Source organism: Lissotriton vulgaris, chromosome 3_1 (genome assembly GCF_964263255.1).
Source record: "Lissotriton vulgaris chromosome 3_1, aLisVul1.2, whole genome shotgun sequence".
Lineage (NCBI taxonomy): Eukaryota > Metazoa > Chordata > Amphibia > Caudata > Salamandridae > Lissotriton > Lissotriton vulgaris.
The window spans coordinates 699,751,602-699,773,691 of record NC_141689.1 but is presented as its reverse complement, the minus strand read 5'-3'; positions in this window follow the sequence as shown (position 1 = coordinate 699,773,691).

The window sequence follows — 22,090 nt, the reverse complement described above, 5'->3', positions numbered from 1 at the left end:
ATATCGCATACAATTAGTAAATTTATATAAAGCAAATGGTAAAGTAATAACACCATGGATAAGCCATGTAGCAGCAGCTGCCTCAGCTACAGAGAAGGGCAAAGATTCCAACTTTTCAATGTGCAACATAGAAAATGATGCATCTCGCATGGAAAGCATGCGCTGCTTGTCAGTCAAATTAAACGGGGCAAATAGTGATGACACATTCATGTAACTCCAAGGAACGCGACCAGCTTTCAGAGTCTGTAGTGTCCATGCAAACTGCATCACAGAACGCAATTGATTTTGTCCATGGTACAATACAGATACTTCATCATTTACAATGTCAACCACAGAAGAAACAATATTGTTCAACGTGTAAATTCGGGAAGAAAGCATGTTAATACTGTTATCAACAACTGCAAGCACTTTCTCCAAATTTGCCTGGTCAATCGCCCTTAGGCGTTTAGCAGCCTCAATTTGTGAATATTTCCAAATTTCATTGTAAACCGCATAAATCCGGCGTTTAGACCTACCATTAGCTGGGCCTTTTATAAAGTCATTTAAATCCACATTATCATTCAACTGAGACAGATGTAGTTTAACTGCAGCTAACGTGGAATGTTGTAACCAATTCTGATACAATTTCCCCACAGAGTAAGTAGTGACAGTATAATCAGTTTCAAAACGTGGATCAGGTCTGACTTGTGTGAACCCTTCAGCCAAACCCAAAAAACGACGTTGGCAAGAATCAGCACTTCTTTGCCACATCAGCCAACCCTTTGGATCCAAACCGGATATATCAAAGGACGAATTGTGCAATAGAGCTTGTAACTCACGAATGGACAATTTGGTATAATTACCCCATCCTGAATATTCTTCCAATTCGGGGATAATTGGTGTTTTTAATTTTTTAGAAGTAGCCAATCCAAAGCATGTTGTTTGGAAAATGGATGAATTTAGAAACAACATGTGATTCGGGTTGAGACATGCTCGGTGCTAAGCCTCAGTGCCTTGTACCTGCCAATCTTTGGTACCCCAAACCGAATTAAGGTCAATTGTTCCTTTCCAAAACTCGTAGCCATCTACAGCTAATCTGTCTAGAAAGGACTTCGAATACAGCATTTTTGTATCGGTAAGTCTAACTTTGGACACTGACTTTTGTGTCATTTTGAAATAAAATGACTCAGGATTTGATTGATTAAAATCTGTAACATAAGAATATTTTTTCAGAAATGTACTGGAGCTGCCTCCCAATGGAGCAGGGCAATGTTCCCACTGTGTGTAATTTACAGCATCCATCCTGTAAAAAATTATTACCATAATGTTGAAAACAAAGCAAATCACCATAATTAATAGAATCTAAATATAAATCCTCAGCATCAAAGGCAGCATAGTATTTCAAATCAGAGAATAATGCTTCTACGGCCTGAATATCCCAATCATCAGAACGTATATTTTGTGTAATGACATCCCCCATGTTTACTCTAAGCACATTCGGAACATTAATCACTTCAGTGGGCCCATGTAATTTGAAATCTAACCGCATCCCACACAATCCCATCAAGGACAGGCCAAGCAGTAATGTTGACTGTATTCAAGTTTCGTTTCAGTCTGTGTGCTGAATGTGAAGAGGAAAGAGGGGCCAATGTTCCATTAAGGTACCGAATTCCTGTTCTTTCTTTAACATAGTGACCATCGATCAGGCGGAAAAAATAAAACACAAAACCAATTGACATAAAAAGGTAAAATGAAAATAGAATCAACCAAATGTATGTCCAAGGGGTAATTAAAAAATGTTTTTTAAATAAGGTGGCATATTTTGCAATAGTTGAGGGTTTCTTTGAAAGTTCCGAAACAGAGTCAAAAGAGAATCTTGACTGGTCGGCCAAACGAAAAGGTGTAGTTCAGCTCATCAATGTTGGTAACAGGAATAGTATTTAATAAAGGACTGGATATGGCAGGCATCTCGAGGGACACCTCCTGTTCTGCACCAGAAGTAATAGCCAGCACAGAATGCCTCACCATGGAAGGACAGGATATAGCCGGTGTCATGCTATGAAGAATCGGCCACCCTGTGTGTCTTGACATTGTCAATAGAGATAAATCCGTTTTCCTTACGACCTGGAAGTGGTGGTAATATGACTGTTCTTGTGCCCTTCACTCCAAGAACTTGAACCGGTGCACGATATGAGGGACCAAACTCTTTATTGTTATCGATCTTCTCTCGAACCAGTTCTCCAACTTGGGGTAGCCAGCCAACTACCGGGATCTGCAACGCATCATCCGATGTGGAGGGCAAATGTTCCTTTGCTAGACTGTCTCTGGTCTTTTGTAGATCCTGTAAAACATTGCAATGTTCATCTATGTCAAAGGCCGTGGCCTGGGCCTTGCAGTCTAGACCATCGAGGTCAGGGACGTACATCTTGATACCAAAGAGCATTTCGTATGGGGTCCGCGCACCCAGAGACCTTCTAGGGAGATTATTAAGCGCACGCTGCACGCCATTGAGGTGGGCTAACCAGTTTCTGCCAGTGCCTATAACTCGAGCTGTCAAAGATTGCTTTAAGTCACGGTTCATTCGTTCAACTACACTATTTCCCTCAGGTCTGTACGGAGACGAAAACTTGACTTGGACCCCCAACGAAACCATAGCATCCTTATACGCCTTAGAGGCGAAAGCCGGACCCTGGTCCGAATGGAAGGTACCACAGGCAAAAATCCCTACAAAGACTCGCAAATCCTTAATGACAGTCCGTGAATCAGCGCTCCGATGGGGCCATACCCACACAAAGCATGTGCATGAATCAACTGCTACTAAGATGTACTTATATGCAGTATCAGAAGAAAAAGGACCGCAGTGATCCAAATAAACGCACCCCAGTGGTTTATTAGAAATGTACACCTGTGTCTGAGGCGGACGCGCAGCAGTTGAAGGTTTAATCTGCTGGCAAATGTCACATTGAAGGACATAATCACGCGTCTGTTTGTACAGTCCCCACCACCAGAACCTCTGTTGTAGCTGAGTTACAGTGGCCGAGACGCCCGCATGCGCAGACGCCACACCCTCATGAGCCGCTGTAATCAAAGAAGCTCTGCGATACGAGTTGGGAATTAAACGTTCGCCAACTTCAGGAATTTTCACATAAGGAACCTTATCCGGACTTAAGTGGTATGTGTATTTAGAAGGGAACCCCGCAGGATATTTACTTCCCTTCTCAGTAGCAGCAACCGCTGCCAAGATGTCATCATCTATCTTACTTTTGGACCTCGTGACTGCTGCAACTAAGTATTTTGATACTGCTGACTTCGCTGCCTCATCAGCAAGCGAATTTCCAACAGCGTGGACCCCCACGCGCTGATGGCCAAGAGTATGAATTACAAACACGAGCAGCAACTTCTCTTTGAGTTCTGCCACTCGGACCCAGATCATTTCATGTTTTATAGTGCTACCTTTGGAATCACGAAATTCATTCTGAATCCAAAAGAACAAGTTCTCATTGTAAGACTGGACACAGCAGTAAGAGTCACTTACGACCAAAGTCGTCACACTCGGATCTGCGTACTACAATGCAAGCATCAGAGCAAGAAGCTCAGCCAATTGTGCGGTGCAGTTCCCAAGCGTCTGCGTGTGCACGACACTGGACTTGAACTCATCGTTCACCATGGCACCAACCACAATGGCGCAAGCGGAAACGTAGGCATGTTTAGAACCATGCGCAACCTGCGCTGAACCATCAGTGTAAATGATGCAATGGAAATCCTCCAACGGCCGCATCGCTAAAGGAGCAGGATGAACAAATTCATACTGTAAGAACTCCTGCGACCGTAAAGTGGCGTCAAAAATAAACGTGACATCCTGGGATGACAAGGATGCAGCCCATTGAATCCACCGAGGGTGCAAAGCTTTAGAATTAGGTACACTGGCCTTCGTAACTGCCTCCAAGGCAGGACACGGGGTAACAACCAACATGCGTTTTCCCTGTGACAGGGCACGTTCCTTGAGAATTGCCATCTGCACCGCCGTCAAAACTTTCTCCACAGTGGAAAATCGCAATTCAGCGGAAGTGTACAAGTGTGACTTGTAAGCCATAGGTACTGTATCTCCTTCATTAAAAGTTAGGTACTTGAAACCTACCGTCCCCGGGACAATTCTCATCACCAGGTTGGTCTGGTTATCACGAGTCTGTAAGCATTCAGAAGCGAGCAAATCAGCTTGCAATGACTGCAGAATAGCTGAATGCTCAGGCAGCCAGCATGATTTGGAAAAAGATGGTTGTATCAAAGCATACAAAGGCTTGATACGCTGGGCATATTCCGGAATGTATGTCCTCCAGAAATTCAAAAAGCCCAGTAAAGATTGTAATTTTTTCAGTGTTGTCGGAGAGCGCAACTGTGCGCACTTCTCCAGGAAGTGAGGAGCCAAGCCTTTTCCTTCATTAGTTAGTTCATAGCCTAAAAACAACACTGTGTATTCTGCAATGTGCGACTTTGCAAAATTAAACTTGTAACCCATGTCTGCAAAGTTACAAATAATACTGTTCACTCGACACAGATGCTCCCAAAGTTCGTCGTCTGTGAGATAGATATCATCCACATAGGAACAAGCATCAGGGAGAGACAATGCGTGCGGAAAATACGCCAGGACTATTCTTATAGCCCATTGGGAGACGCTGAAACGTCTTTTGGACCCCGCCGCATGTGAAAGAAGTCCATTGGGAACTTAGACTGTCCAATGAATGGGCATAAAAACCATTGGAAATGTCAAGCGTGGTTTTGAACCGCTTACGCACAAGACTATTTACAAGGGCAGAGCCGTGAGTATTCTGTACTGCACAGTTACGGCAATGCAAGTTTAAATGCCGGTAATCCAAAACCAAACGGTAAGAGCCGTCCGGTTTGTTTATAGTAAAAAGGGGGTTATTCATCGGTGACACACACGTTTCAATTACACCTTGATATTCCAATTGTTCAAGGATCGCTGCAACCGAAGCTTTGGCTTCACGTCGTATGGGATATTGAGCTTGAGGCTGCGGTTGAGACCGTAAAGGAATCTTGTGGTTCGGGGACAATTTATCCCAGCCACACTGATTACGGTACACAGCCGGTGCAAGCACCAGAGCCCACTCTTCTGCAAAGTGCATCGCTTCCACTCTCGAAACTGTGTTCGCGAAACTGGGGAGGATTACCTCCTCCCCTCGTGGAGCTGCGAGCACAAAAGGTGGGGGCCAGTCAGCCTCCGAAAGCAAAATGTTATATCTAGACGAAAGATTTTCCCAAAATACCCCTTTAACGGTACGCTGTATGTCACCTTCAATCAACAGGACAATTTCAAAAAGTCTATCAGGGGTAGCAACTCTTGTGTCTGCTGTTTCAATCACAACATAAGTGTCAGTCGCTGTCACCTTCAGTAGTGGACCTCTCTCACTATGGTAATCTCCGCTGCGCTGTCCAGCAAGGTCAGAGCCCAAAGTCAGATTCCGAAGCCTCGTTCTCCCAATCTGGGGCATATCGATGCGCTGTCAAGGCTGCGACTTTCTTCTTGGCAAACTGCGGTCTCTGAGGCGTAGAGCCCTCCTGCTTGTCTGCACCGTTGCGCGGGCGGGGCTGACCACGTCCTTGCTGGCCACCCTCCGCCACCGGTTGACGGAGCCGATGAGTCCTGAAAGGAACGAGGAGAGCATTGGTCAGAAGCCTGAAAACGTTCAGGTGTCTTAATCATCGCGCGGTAGCGCAAATCATAAACACGTTCCGACTGCGCAGGCAACGGAGACGCAGGGCGTGAAACCTGTGTTTGTTGTTGTTGTTGTTGCTTACCCTGATTCTGTTTTTTAGGCCAATTTTGTTTTTTGGACTTGGGCTGAGCGTTCGCCTCCGAAGACTGTCCCTGGGGCTGCTTTTTCTCCTTATCAGAAAAAGTCTTAAGACCCTTGGCAATGCGGCCAACAATTTCATAAGCCGCCACAATTATCCTTGTTAACTGACGGGGTTTGTCCACGTCGGGAATCAACGCCAAAGCGTTAGCCACCTGGAAGTTCACTGCATCCCCCTTGACATTCGCAAGGATCAGATCGCAAACCACCTCAAAGGAGCCACACAGGCGCATACTCAACTCAACCGCTGACTCCGGTCTGTGATCATCCTGAACACGTTTAAGGACCGCAGACAGGTTGGACATAGACGGGGAGCCAAAGCACCTCGAATAGACTGCTGCAAAAGTCTTACCCCATGTTTCACAGTCAACAAGCTCAGGGGCCAAATCTTTCGGCAAACTAAGCGTAAGAATCCGGTGCTTCTCACCAGGATTCGTATTAGGAAACACAGCCTCCAGTTGGTCGAATTTCTCGGCAAGCCAGAAAGGAAAGTCATCCTTATCCTGGGGCTTCTTGCCCATTACGGAATTCACCATGACAGGACTGATTTTCAAACCAGCCTGACCTGCTTGAAGCTGCGCACCCTAGGGGCTGCGCCTTGAACATTACGACTTGTGTAATGAACAAGTGCCCTAATCACTTCAACCGCGACCTTGTGAAGACGTCGCAGGTCACCCACGTTACAAGTGGAGCGATTAGGGTGAGGAGTAAATCCAGCCAAAGCGGGCCAAGGTGTGCCCGGAATGGACAAAGGACCTAACCTCGGAGCGGTTAAAGTGTGTGGTAGGGCGCCACCAAACCAAACTCCATGCTGCCAAACATCAATAGGTACTTCCTGTGCTCTGTACGGAGCATACGCAGCAGGTACAGGTGACGGAATGTATGAGTGGAACACACCAGAATTCGCGTCCACCGCCGGAAATGTCACCCACGAATAAAACAGTTCGTACCGGTAAGCATGTTCCGCACTCACCACCAGAACCACAGCCAAGCCTTACAAAGGTACATCATAAGTCCGCAAATGATCACGCACCACAATGCGACTATGCAGCGGGATGTCCACGGCTTGTGCCATGACTGCACAGGAACGTGAAAAAACAAAGATTACTTTGTAGCACAACTGGGTAGTAATTCAAGGAAACCGTTTTAGATAGATTCAAGCTTGAAAAGACCTATTTCAAAAATAGGTAGGTTTTTCCGACACCGCCGTTTTCCGGAAACGGGAATTAAGCACGCACGCGGGATCTGTCTGGGTATCCTAAAAACTGATTTATAAGTCCTTATAACTATGTCCTCTAACATTTTTGCGTCCTTACCCTTAAAAATTATTGATCCATAGTCCAGGGACTAACTTAAAGTTATGAGAGCAAAGCTCATTCCCTCCCTGGACTATGGATCAATAATTTTTAAGGGTAAGGACGCAAAAATGTTAGAGGACATAGTTATAAGGACTTATAAATCAGTTTTTAGGATACCCAGACAGATCCCGCGTGCTAATTTAAGACTGGAATATGGCTTAAGGAACCAGATTTTGGTCCGCCAAGCCGCATTTTTAAAAACGTTACTGGTTTTTTCTCGAGCGGAGGAGGGCACGTTAGCAAGTCTGTGCTGGTGCGAGATCTCAAAAGGCCATTGTTCGAGAAGCTGGCAGGATTACCTATCTGAGTGCCTTTTACGTTTCGAATGCCCACATCTGGTCGATGAAGTTAGGAGCATCATGGTAAATAAAAAGATGTTGAATACAACTGTTGCTCTTTTGTCAGAAATTATGGATAAAGATGAACTAAGAAATAGAACCCACTTCTGGACTATAGCAAATTCTTTTGAGAAATTGTATGCTCAATCATATTTACTTTTTCATTTAAAAACCTTGTTTAAAAAAAAATGTATGCTCTTAAGGTTCGGCATTTATCCAGCCAAAGATGGAACCCCAAAGTGGGAGTATGAATGGTCTTCAAACGTCTGGGGGCTGTGCGGGTTGTTTGAGGAAACGTTGCTGCACATTGTTACACTATGCTCAAAAATTTGTCACGAAAGGAAGCTAATTTTAAAACCTATGTTTAAAGAATTAGGAGTTAGAACTTGTATATCTGCATTAATATCCTGCTTAAGAGGCGTCAATGTCTATAATACACAGCAATTTGTACAATTTATCTTTATAGCTGAAAAGAAATTATTAAGGCTGATTCCTAAAATAATTGATACATTTGCTGGGTGCGAAGTAATGATTTTATTGTTTTTAGGGAGTATGTGGGCAATTTTAAGGTACTTTTAAATCATTCTAAAACCTTGCGATATTTTAATGTTGTTTGGTAACTTTTCTAGCTATGATCGATCCAATGATTTTAAATATTTGAGTATGGTGCTATAATGTACAGATCAGTTTTAAAATGTATTAGTAACTATATTATTGTCAGCTCGCGGTACTTGAGTTTTGTCAGTGGAAAATGTTTTGTATTTTTTAGCTGATGCTGAAGGCACAGGCCACCTTAGTATAGATGCTGGGATACTATTGTATCACTGTTGTTAATAGTTTTAGTCATTTTAGAAATCTAGTCATATTGGTTGCTTGTATTTAAACAATGTGAGCTCATTGCACTTTAACTGGAAATTATAAGCTGCTATCACATGTACCTATGCACTTTACCTCCAAAACTGGAAAACGGTTAATCTTATGTCGGGCATGTTATATTTTAACTGGAAATTATAAGCTGTTACCACATGTACTTATGCACTTTACCTCCAAAACTGGAAAACGGTTAATCTGATGTCGGGCATGTTATATTTTGGCATTGTATTCATATTTGTTCAATCAGACTTTATGCTTGTTATGCATTTTTGTTTTTGTAATGATTTTAATAATCTACAAATAAAGCACTTTCATTCAGCCTGAATAAAGGCGCTCACCAATGGAGCTAGCACACAAACCTAGGTGCTACAGGACATAGACTACCTACGGCTCATAATGGCTAGTACAGTGTTGTCTCCTCAAAAAAACCTGGAAAATCTGACTTGTACAGATGAACAAAAGAGAAAACTGGACTGCCTGGGCAAATCTGAGACATCTGGGCATCCTACACGGGGCCTCTAGGCTTATTGACTTCTACTTGTGGGGGCTGTAAAACTTAAGGATCTTATCATTCTAGGTGCGAGAAGAGAATTGGTTCCTGTCACTGAAAATGGCTTCTTTCATCACTGAAAGGGAGACATCCATTGCATTGGAAGCATTCGGAGCATTTTGGGGCGCCACTCTGTTGGGACTGCAAACCACAAAGTAAGCTTTTGACTTGGTAATCGGAGTGTGTCCCATTAGATTTTGGCTACGGGACCTGGTTGCCGGCTTTTCAAACAGTCTTCTTTCCCACCCCCTCATCAGACTGCCCTGCCCCTGGGGTGTAGTCAGTGAACCCCACCTTGGAGGATCAGCAGCAGATTGGGGTCCAATGCCTGTAGGTGCTTTAGGCAATCTGAATATTCTGTGCTCCAATAAACTCATCATCAATGCCGCAGCTAATATGGACGCCGGATGACACAGCTCACAGCATCTCAGAATTCCTGGAAGCGAGTAAAAACATTTGAGCCTCCAATTCTGTTTGTGGTCCTTTCTATTCTGAAAAAGGGGAAAGGGGGATACTGTGTGTCTTTTACTATCAGAGGTGAACTACTTGGGCTGTATTTATTTGCTGTGGGGGCCTATTTTACTGTGTATTTTGACTTTTGAAGGCACTACCTCACCAGACTGTCACCCTTCCTGCTGTGGTTGTGGCCCAGGTCCCAGTTGCGCTGGGTTCTTTTTTGTCGGAGGCTCCTGCTGCCACATGCTCGCCCAATTGCTTGATCCCTGCTGTGGTTTTGTGGCGGACCTCCCTGCAACTGAGCGTATGGTATTTTCTGATTACTTGTGCTTGGTACTGAGGAGGAATGTTCATGGGAGTTTGTGGTGGCTGGCCCTGGTTCACTAACCTCTGCCTCTTTTGCTGCTCATGGTATGGCTTTATATGGCATCTCAGCATCAGGTTACCCTGCCTATTGCAATAGTAGCACTCTGTAGATTGTGGTTGCGACCAGCCTTCCTGACTTCTACTGTCATAACCTGTTTGTGCCCCTGGACTGCCTGTTTGGAACCTTCTAACGTTTTGCAATTGAGCCCCCAGATTGTGACTGGTGCCATCTGCACAGTTGCACAGTTGCGGCCATTGCTCTCCCCTCAAGGGCAGTCTTTTTTAATTTGTGTTGAACTAGTTTTGCTGTGTCTCCTGCGGACTGCTCCTGCTTCTTTATAAACCTTCTCTTGCTTTTTCCTTTGGTAGTGAAGTATATGAGCTTGTATCTCGCACCAGTGTTTGGCATGTAAACCAACTATGGTTGATACCGAGCCTGCTCTGTATCTCAGTGGGTAACCCTTTCTTAAGAATATTGTAGAAAAATGTGACTTGTGGGCTGTATCGGTACATGGCTGTCCAGTTTCTTGACCCCTTCTTTCCTTTGTCCTATTCAGGAAAACGTTTATGCTTTCCTCTGGCTTCATGGCCTCTACCATTAGCCTGCCTAAATCTTGGCGGTCAGAGAGTATTTCTCTCAGGTTGGTCCGGTGTCTGTGCATTTTAAATGTGGCCCAGTCATGCTGCGTTTCTGTTAGCGTGATTGCTGGAATACGGGCTCAGGCAAACACTATGTTAGTCTGCTCCTGAATTAGAATGCTTAGCAGACTCTTAATGTCTCTTATCACTAGATTCATACCTGCTGTGTTTTTCTCGAAGCATGTATTCCACTTCCCTGCACCATCCAGCAATTGCAGTATTTTCTTCTCAACCCCTCTTTATCTTTCTGGGCCAACAAGACCAAATACGACAAAGATCCACAATACAATACTGTAAAAATAGTTACTTTGCAAGATAACCCTTAAAATGCAAAAGTAGCTGGTAAACACAGTTCTTCTGCGTCTGTAGCTCCGTCTGGGGCTGCTGCGATGCTGAAAACGACAGTGTCTAACAATTCCAGCCAACCACACCGGTGAGGGTCAGCTAAAGCAAAGACATACTCAAAAACAGTACCTTTCTTGTTGCTGCCATCACAATGGTACGAGCTGGTCAGGGCATCCATCGTGGTTACATTGCAAAAGTGTACGCAGTGCAGGGTGCAGTGTCCTCACGAGGTGGTGCAGGCAGCTGCTCGGTGACAGTCGTCCAGAGGGCGTTGATGAGAACAAGGCTTGTGGTGCAGGGTGAGGCAGACAACGGAGCCGGTCAATGTTCCGGTAGGGCAGCGCCGATGTGGGTGATGTCCAGGCATGATAAAGCGAGGCGGTGCGGAATACGGTACCCATAGGATGTGGTACAAGCAAAGGCTCGGTTACGATCATCAAGACGGCATCAGTGAGGCCAAGGTCGTGGTGCAAAGTGCGGTGGTGCCTTCTGCGGGGCCTTCAGGTCACAGAATCCTGCAACGGACTCAGTGAAAGAGTCAGTTACCCTTTTCTTCTATGGTGGCTAAAACCAGCGGTTCCAGAAACGGTTCCCAGAATGATGGTGAGGTCTTTGCTGTTCCTGAGACCTCTTGAACAGGGGGCAAGCCCCGCTTCCAAGCCCTTGAAGATACTTTCTCAAGCAGGATACACACACAGTTCCTCTCCTTGGCAGAACCAGCCACTGCAGGCCAACCTCAGGTAGCACACAGCAAAAGGGTAGTACTCCTACAGTTTCTCCAGCTCTTCTTCTTGGCAGTGGTTCCTCTTGAAGTCCAAAAGAGATCTAAAAGTCTGGGGGCTGAGTTCCTCTTTTTATAATACAAAATATTTTGTTTTCTGGAGGCAGAGAGTATCTTTGCTCAGCCAAAACGAGGTATGTTCTCACTGGTGCATCATACTGGCAGGAGGTGGAGACAGCAGTGTCCTTGGCCGCCCAGGCCCTTTCTGGTGTGAAAGAAATCTCCTCCCCTACTCTGAATGCAGCCCAGGTCTCTTCAGCCCAGCTCTGACTCAACCTGGAAAGACAGGACACACCTAACCCCCCCCCCCCAAGTGGCTGTCTGAACTGAATGCACATCTCCTGCCCCTGCTCCTCTAAAGCCAGACAGTCAATACACAACCTAGCAGAGGCACACTGGATGTTTAGGCAAGAAAATACATCCTTTCTAAAAGTGGTATTTTCAAACCCAGAATGAAAAAATCACCCTCACTAAAAGATGCATCTTGACATTCTGAGTTCAGGCATTAAACTTTATTTTCCTATCTTGTTCCCATGGGCAGTAATGCTCATAGGAGGTTATGAGCAAACTCCCCATTCTCTCCTATGAGGACAGATAGCCTTACAATAGTGAAAAACAAAACTGGAAGTATTTCACTATCAGAACATGCCACAAACATCAGGGCATGTCCTACCGTTCACATACACTGCACCCTGTCCACAGCGGTACCTTGGACCTACCTTAGGGGTGACTCACAATTTAAGAAAAGGGAAGGTTAGGGCGTGGCAAGTAGGTGCACTTGCCAGGTCGACATGACAGTACTAAGCTGCACATAGGCACTGGCATGGCAGGCCTGAAAGTTTGTTGCAAAGTTGCTTGTGTGGGTGGCACAATTCGTGCTACAAGCCCACTATCAGGATTTGTTTTAGAGGCCATGGGCACACATGGTATGTATTGTATTGTATTGTATTGTGATTTGTAGAGCGCGATTGCTGCCCAATGGGCGTCCAAGCGCTAAAGCATAAAAAACAGAACTGAGGAATGACGGAGAAACAAGCTTTAGGAGGACCTAGCAAACAAATAAGTTTTCAGCTGCTTGCGGAATGAGAGTAGGTTGGGATTGGACCTGATTTGTAGCGGGAGTGTGTTCCACATCTTCGCGGCGTTTAAGGAGAACATCCTTCCTCCGGTCCTGGCTCTCCGCACTCTTGGGACTACGGCCAGGAAGGCTTCCGTAGAACGGAGGGTTCTGTTAGGATGGTATTGAGTGACCAGTTTGTTAAGGATCGTTAGACGTGACCCCCAGAAAGCTCGATGGGCGATGCATAGTGCCTTAAATGCCACTCTCTGCTTTACTGGGAGCCAGTGTAGGGCGACCAGGGCGGGTTTTGCAGACTGCGTCCTCGGAATCTGTAACAACGCGCGGGCTGCGCAGTTCTGGACCACCTGAAGTTTTCGCATGGACAGCTCTGGGGCCCCTACATACAGAGCGTTATTTGAGTCCAGCCGGGACTGGATCAGGCCCTGAACTGCCACTTGTTTGGCTTCCATTGGGAGGAGGGGGAGGACCTTCCTTAGTGTTCTAAGTAAGCCAAAACAGATGGCGGATAATTTAGTGGCCTGGGTGGAGAAGGAGAGGTTTTTATCCAGCCATACTCCCAAGCTTTTTACGCTCTCTTTGGGGGTGGGAGGAGTGCCCAAACATCCAGGCCACATGGAGGGGAGTGAAGTGGGTGAAGCAGAGCCTAGGAGCATGAGCTCCGTTTTATCTCCATTCAACTTTAATGAAGAGCCTGTCATCCACTTTTTTATATCCTCTAGGCAGTTCATCAGGTTTCCTGAGGTGTGACCGGTGCTTTCCTGAGTCAATGAAACCACTAGCTGGGTATCGTCAGCATATGATACAATTTTTATGCCTGATGGTTCGACGAGCCCAGCCAATGGTTTCATATAGACATTGAAGAGCACAGGGCTCAGAGAGGAGCCCTGTGGTACTCCACAGTCTAGGGGTTTTCTGGCTGATGTTATGTCCCCATCGAAGATCTGGAAGGATCTATTGTGCAGGAATGATTCCAGCCATTTTAGTGCGTCGCCTCCGACACCGATGTTATGCAGACGGTTCAGCAGAGTGGCATGGCTGACAGTGTCGAAGGCTGCACTTAGATCAAGGAGGATCACTGCCACCGATCCCCCCTGATCCAGTATCCTTCGAGACTCTTCGACAACTGCCAGCAAAGCAGTTTCAGTACCATGTTTTGGCCTGAAACCTGTCTGGGATGGGTCCAGGAGTGCATGGCTTTCCAGAAATTGTGTCAACTGGGTGTTTATGTGTTTCTCTAGCACCTTGCTTACCCAGGGAAGTAATGAAATTGGACGGTAGCTAGAGTGATCTTCTGGATTAAGGGTGGGTTTCTTTAGCAGAGCCCGTACCATGGCTCTCTTCCATCCAGTTGGTACTGTGCAGGAGGATATGGATGAGTTAAGGAGCTCTAGCACCACTGGAAAGATGGCTTGGCCTGCCTGGAGCAATATTTCTAGTGGGGCAGGGTCGAGGGGGGACCCAGATTTAACTTGGCCTGCCACTTGTTGCAGTGTCTCCAGGTTTAGTGGGGGAAAATGATCCAGCATAGGCTGTCCTTGCAGGGGGGAATAAGTCAGGGGGCTTTGATTAGTTGAGTTGTTAGCTGTTACCGGGAAAGCAGAATAGATCTGAGTGACTTTATTGTGAAAAAAGTCTGCAAGTTCATTACATTGCTCTAACGTTTTCGGGGCTGTGGGGGCAATATTGACGGTAATGCATTTTTTGACCAGATGGAAGATTTCCTTGGGTTTTGATTTTGCTGCCATTATTTGGTCTGCAAAGTAGGAGGTCTGAGCTGTTCTCACCCCATTTCTGTAGGCCTTAAGAGCCTCTTTGTATTGTTTTTTATTTTCCGGGAGGAAGTCTATTCTCCAGGCTCTCTCTTTTTTCCTGCAGAGGCGTTTCAAGTCTCTCAGGGAATCTGAGAACCAGGGAGCAGATTTGTGTAGTCTCTTGGGAGCAGATTTCCGTAGAGGGAGGATCGTGTCCAGTGATTTCATGATCCAGCCCTCATAGTTGTTATTTGCTTGGTTGGGGTTTGTACAGGGAGGTGGGCGAGAGCCTTCAAGGATAATTGTCCAAGGCTCTATGGGAAGTTTTTTCCAGTTCCTCCTGGTTATGGAACGGGGGGTAGTGAGGGAAGTTTGGTGGTAGACCAGGTGAATGGGATAAGGAAATGGTCTGTCCATGGGAGGCGAGTAGGTTGCCCGACCATTAGTCCGGTGCAGTTACTAAAGATTGGGTCGAGCAAGTTTCCCTTTTCATGGGTAGGGGACCTAACCAACTGAATCAGTTGCAGAGCTGCTAGGTCCTCTGTTAATTCCCTAGCAACAAGGTCTGTGGGGGAGTCAAAATGAAAGTTAAAGTCTCCTAGAACTGTATAGTTAGCCGGGGTTAGAAGCTGATTCGCAATGATATCTGGTAGAGACCTAAGGAACAGCTTTCCTGAGTCTGGGGGCGGTATATCAGGGTGCCGGAGAGGGAGCTGTTCGCAGAGAAGTCTATTCTAAATGCTAGGCTTTCGCATTCAGGAATAGCTTCGGTAGTAATGCGGCAGCAGTATTTTTCTTTTAGAATAATAGCCAGGCCTCCCCCTCTTCCCTTGGTCCGGTCCAGTCTATGGATTTGGAACCCGGGGGGTAGGGCAGTGACTATGTCTGGCTCTGAATGGGACGTGAGCCATGTCTCGGTCAGAAAGATGGCGTCTGGGTTGTGATTCTCTAGGAGTAGACATATTTGCATGCTGTGCCGAGGAAGAGATCGACAATTTAACAGGTACATCTGGTAATCCTGTGGCGTGGCTGGTGACTCACTGGTGTCAAAGGAGTGTTTGCAGCCAGGGCATTGAATGGGGAGGTCGGCTGGAAGGAAGGAAAGCGGGCATTGCGCCATGATGGGGGGCCTTATCTTTTTTATGGCGGCTGAGCTGTATGTCCTGACCTGGATGGTGTGGGGGGCAGGGGTTGTGGCCCCTGGTCCCGTCAGGTCACGGACGGGCGCAGACGGGCTTGCCTTTGGCGCGCCTTCGGCGCACCGCCGGCGCGCCCGCTGCGCCCGTCCGCTGCGCCTCCGGAAACAGCACATTCTTAAATGAGGGGGATGGGGGGGCGTGGCCTGACTCAGTGGGCGTGTCCCTGGGGTTTCACGGCGGCTGTCCTCAACCCACCTCAGCGCCTGGCTCAGCTGCGCGGGGGGTCGATCGCCAAGGGGCAGTAGTTAGGCTTCAGGAGAATACAGTTTTAAGTCACACTCAATCAGTTTTAAAATTAGTCTTTAAAAATGAAGTAACACAGTATTCACACACACAATGTTAAAAGTAATCTTAAAATTGCATTTTTCCGTGCTCTCGGCTTCCGCCTCAAGAGCTCTATTTTTTATCAAGCGCTGACAGGAAAGCGCGCGATTTTATAGCGAGAGCGAAGGGGGCGTGGCCTCACTCAGTGGGCGTGTCCCTGGGGTTTCACGGCAGCTGTCCTCAACCCACCTCAGCGCCTGGCTCAGCTGCGCGGGGGGTCGATCGCCAAGGGGCAGTAGTTAGGCTTCAGGAGAATACAGTTTTAAGTCACACTCAATCAGTTTTAAAATTAGTCTTTAAAAATGAAGTAACACAGTATTCACACACACAATGTTAAAAGTAATCTTAAAATTGCGTTTTTCCGTGCTCTCGGCTTCCGCCTCAAGAGCTCTATCTTTTATGAAGCGCTGACAGGAAAGCGCGCGATTTTATAGCGAGAGCGAAGGGGGCGTGGCCTCACTCAGTGGGCGTGTCCCTGGGGTTTCACGGCGGCTGTCCTCAACCCACCTCAGCGCCTGGCTCAGCTGCGCGGGGGGTCGATCGCCAAGGGGCAGTAGTTAGGCTTCAGGAGAATACAGTTTTAAGTCACACTCAATCAGTTTTAAAATTAGTCTTTAAAAATGAAGTAACACAGTATTCACACACACAATGTTAAAAGTAATCTTAAAATTGCGTTTTTCCGTGCTCTCGGCTTCCGCCTCAAGAGCTCTATCTTTTATCAAGCGCTGACAGGAAAGCGCACGATTTTATAGCGAGAGCGTAGGGGGCGTGGCCTCACTCAGTGGGCCTGTCCCTGGGGTTTCACGGCGGCTGTCCTCAACCCACCTCAGCGCCTGGCTCAGCTGCGCGGGGGGTCGATCGCCAAGGGGCAGTAGTTAGGCTTCAGGAGAATACAGTTTTAAGTCACACTCAATCAGTTTTAAAATTAGTCTTTAAAAATGAAGTAACACAGTATTCACACACACAATGTTAAAAGTAATCTTAAAATTGCTTTTTTCCGTGCTCTCGGCTTCCGCCTCAAGAGCTCTATCTTTTATGGTGCACTGTACTAGGGACTTACTAGTAAACTAGATAACCCAATCATAGAGCCACCAATCCAACACAACAATTTACTAAGGGAGCACTTGCACTTTGGCACTGAACAGCAGTGGCAAAGTGCACAAAGCATCTAGACCAGCAAGATGAAATCCATCACACAGTAAAAATAGAGGAGGCAAAGGCATAAATGCAGGAGAAACCCACGCCAAGGCTGCCAGGTCTAACATTGCCCTTCTGCGTTTTGTTGTAACGGGCACACTCTCACGCTAGGTGACTCTACAGGTTTTCCCCCAACATAGCGTTCCCATCTTGCAAGGCATTGCTGCATGTTCGAGGAAGTCCCACTTAGAGTTTCCTCCTTCATGCCTGCTGCAGTCCTCCGCTACTGCCATGTCCTCTGGATTAAACAATCCTTCCCTTGGCCAAGACCTGTTATATTTGTCCCTCTACTCAGTCCAATCTGGGAATAGTTCGCAAAAATGGGTATACAAAGGCCTTGCATCCCTTTTAGCTATTATCTACCTCGGGGTTTGTCTATCTTTCTTGTGGCACCTGTTAGGAGCAACGCGTATACTTGTCGCTGCTTCCCTTTTGTGCATGCACTGGTGCCATTTTGTTTTCCCTGTATCGTGGGTGGGTAAGTACTAGGCTATGTCGACTGAACGATGTGGCCCTGAGCCCTGCTAGTAGCCTTTCAACGACCTCCAACTGTTCCCAGCTCAGCACACTGTACCTGTCTTTGCTTCTTTATTAGGAGAGTGCATTGTCCCATATTCTCGTTCGAACCCCCGTTGGTACGACCTCTCTTTCTCGAGCCTCTCTTCATGCCTCTTTTCCTCATGCCATCTGACCTGGACCTTCTGCTCAGAGCTACACCCTGTTTTAATTAGCCTGACTTCTCCCTCAAATTCGCTCTCTTCTTCGGCTACCTAGGCAAACACCCAAGCTCCACCTTTGTCATCCGTTCCTGGGGGACTGGAGCTTTCCTCATGTCCCAAGCACGCTGAGTGGGTAGCAAGAACTGCCACAAACTTCCCTGACACACATTTACGCTTGCCTAACCCAGTGGGAATATGTATTTTACCCCCTTAAAAGTGTCACATGTTGAGCATGGTGGACTGGTAGTTGAGCTGTTGGGGACCGTACCTAGGAATTTAGAATGTGTTGGTGGTGTCTGAGCTCGCTTGCTTTTATATTTCTCAGGCTTGGATCTGACTAACCTTTCAGGAGGGGGCGGGTTTGTTGGCTTCTACTTTTATTGGGTTTGAATATCCTAATGTGGGGGTAGCTGGTGTGAGTACATCTGATAGAGCGCGCAGTTCACCCGGGTCACCAATTTTCTTACACGCACTGGGCCCCGGCGTGCATTCGATTTCAATCAGTGATTCTCGTGAACCGGGTGAGATCGTAGCACGCTACTATGAGTAATCAATGGTTCAGAATTACCTCTGCTTACCATGCACCTGACTTACCGCAGGCACAAACTTTCGATGGACCTAGAGCTAAAAGGGAAAATAGTAGACAGGACCTTAAAACATTTCTTTACGTCCATATATTTTATCCACTTTTCTGTAAAATGACCACAGACACCTGATGAAGTTTGACACTTTATATGAAAATTCAAAAAGAAGATGCCAAGACAATAAGCGATATGCAGAACACTATGTCAAACATTAATATCAACACCAATAGGTAACTTTGCACGAAGAAAATCACGACCATTAAGATATATGGGAAAACTAGAGGTGGGGTTTGGCATAGAACTAATCACTTCAATTTTATACTAAGACAAGAGTTGTGGAGGGACCTAAAATATGTACTTATCCTTACTTAAGACTATTCTTACTAAGTTCACTGCAAACCACTAAAGGAAAGGGAAAAATGGGAACATGCTATTATTTATGACAAAGTCAATGAGCTCCTAAAGGAGGGGGGGAGAGAAGGAACCCAACTAAATCAGACTGGATGTTTCAACGGCAATAGAGCAATATCACAGGTAGAATGCTTTAATAGTTTATACGAAAGAGAGATGGGAGAGAAAGAAAACAAGATACAAAGAATACGCAAACCCACTGATAATATTTACCTAATTCAGATTTGAGACCAACCCTGGCCACGGGTCAGTTGAGAAGACGGGGACAAGGACCCTCAGAAAAGGCACACCAGAATGCGAACAGGTACAACCCACGGACAGATCAGGACAGGATACCCCTCAGGTTCGGGTCAAGGACTGCCTCCCAGGGAAACGACCAACACCCACAGCTTCGGACAGCAACGCCTGCGTTACCCCTTTCTGCAAGTAATCCGCCAGAAACCCCGATTGGATTTTCGAATCTCCCAGCAAAGTGCTTCGCCAGCACTTAGGAATTTCCACCCCTTAGGAGCTTGTGGAAAGTATGGACAAAGTGCTCCGCAGCACTTTCAGATTGGACACCTATTGAGATCGTAGGGTCAGTGACAGGTCTGCTACTCGGACAAGTCGGACAATTTCCATAAGCCAAACTAGAGTAGTTATACCATTTTGGGGTCCCTCAGACCACCCACTAATGTTGCAAGTGACAGTTTCCCATATTTTGATTGGTCAGGAGAGGTGGTGCGATCATTACCACCTCCTAAAATTCAGCTTTCCCAGATTTAATATTCAGGTTTGCATACCCGCCCCCCGGGTTCACGTTCCCATCCATAGAGTACAACAGAAAATATGAGCGCATAAGACGGTTGCAACAAAGTCTGTTAAATTCAAGGTGATTGTCCATATTGTGTGCTGGGTTCCCAGGCGCATTTTGCTTCAGGAGCCAGCTGGCTTGGTTTAGCTTCTGCGCAGTCGAGTTTCTCCCAGGTCACATGGCAAACCCCAGAGGAGTGTCAAAGATGGCGTAGCTTAAGAACTCCCAGCCCCAAAAGACGCGGTACATGAAAAGTAAGCGAAAACAAATTAATATCACATCCAGAATGATCACACTGTATACCATGAAAAATCTTATCCAACCCTTACTTTATAATGACTATAGCATTAAGGTTTAGTGCGAAAAGATAGATAGGCTAAAGCAGCAGCAAACAGCAGAGAGCGTGGTGAGAGTCAAGCGGCCATATTAGCAACAATGCGCATGTGCACAGAACTCCCTCCAGAATGCGAGTGCGTCACATCACATGGGTATGACCGACGCATGCGCAGACTGAATTTCAGCGAAGCAGCCATTTTCCTTAGTGCAAGCTTCGTTAATATGTAAAAGACATACAGGCAAGCATCCGAGGACACCCGCGTGTTTGGAAAAAAATGTGTAATAAACGACAACAATGATTTTTAGTAATGTTATACATTTGGCGAGGTTCTTGTACGGGGCAAGGCGCTTCACGTGCAAATCCTTGCTCCATCAATCCCCTCTTTGATGATATTTACTATCATCACTACATAATGGAAACAGATGCCAACTTCTTCTCACTCATCCACATCACTCATGTCAATTTCAATAAATTTATTGTTCAGTTTTCTTTCAGCTTCTCTATGAGAGTGGTGATTTTTCGCCTTTTTATAGATTGTATTCTTTACCTCTTCTAATTCCAGTTCATCAATATTTCTTTTCACCCCTCTCTGATTTACTGTGTATTTCCTTTTGCACTTCTGACATTTGCAGCAGATAAAAATAATCAATATAATTATACCTATCACAACTATTGGCATCAGTATTTTCCACAACAGGTTTCTACCTAAGTTAGCAAACCAACTACCTATAGAGGAGAGACCTCCAGTCAGTCTTGTCCAGGCACTGTCAACCTCCAATGGTTTGAGTTCCTTTTCCAAATTAGTTATGTTCTTCACATATTGTTTTAATTCGATACTTTTGTCAGGAATGTAAGTGCAACAATGTTGCGCCTTCAGCATTCTACAGACCCCGCCCTCTTTCGCTAATAGGGTGTCAAGGGCAAGACGGTTTTGTAAAACCATTGATCTGATCGCAACCATTTCAGTATTGACCAGCAGGAATCCAGCAGCAGTGTCTGTTGATAACCGGTCCACTACTGTAGACAATTTGCAGATTCTATGGGTGTTCAGAACTACCCCCATTCCAGGTATCAGTGCACTGAAAATATCACCTATAACTTCACCTACACTTTCGCGCTTACTACGCACTAAGCCATTAGTTTCTTCATCGCTTCCAGCTGCATTATTCACATGGTATATTTTCGGGAAAACAATGCCAAAGTAGCAGCTTCCATACCAGTGATCCGGCAATTTGAAATAAGCCTTGTTCCCACATATATAATATATTCCGGGAAACACAGGTTCTGACCCATTTTTGAAACCCCAACCTCCAATTACCTTGTAATTATGTTCACACTCGCTGGAACCGATGAATTCATTGTTATAGTACTCTGTCTTTTCCCTATGGATACAAAGTTTCCCCTTTCGTTCAAAATCCAGCAACAAGGCAGGATTAGCTTCGCCTTGCGAGGTGTTATCCATGTGTTCAGCCCACCTAGGGACTCTATCTTTTTCGTCATTTGCTTTCTTTTGAAACTTTTCTCTCCTTCTGTCTGCCATCTTTATGAACATCTTTTCCTGCTCTTGCAGAGAACAGGTCAGATTAGATTCTCTTGCTTCATTTAAATCTATATTACCTATAGTCAGAAAATATTCTCCCATATAACGGGTCACGTCACTTGTAGTATGTACACGGTTCAAGTGTTTTCTAACAAGAAGTTCAGAAAAAACTACGTCATCATTTGAATAATAGTATTGCAAGGTGCTTCTATAGAACAAGCTAGCTAAAATACTACAGGAAATTCCATAGGTTAACGGTAGGTGATGATATGTCACACCTTCAGCTACTGAGGTAGGTAGCTTCATGCAGACATAACAGTCTTCTATTTCCATAGCTTCTACGTAATGCACTAACAAGTTAGCAAAGACATTTAGATGTGTCCTGTTTCTCATTTTGTGAAAATGTAGTCCATCCTCATCTGATGCTTCTAAGTTAGGTCGTGTGTGTGTCGAGCCTACTAGTTTGTCGCGTCTTTCTAAGCTTCGTGGTGTTTCTGCAGTCGGGTCAGCCCCTACGTCTACTGCCTCAGGTTCAGTAGGGGAAAGGTTAGGATTCTTACTTATCATAAACGGTAAGAAGATGGTTAGTCCTATCC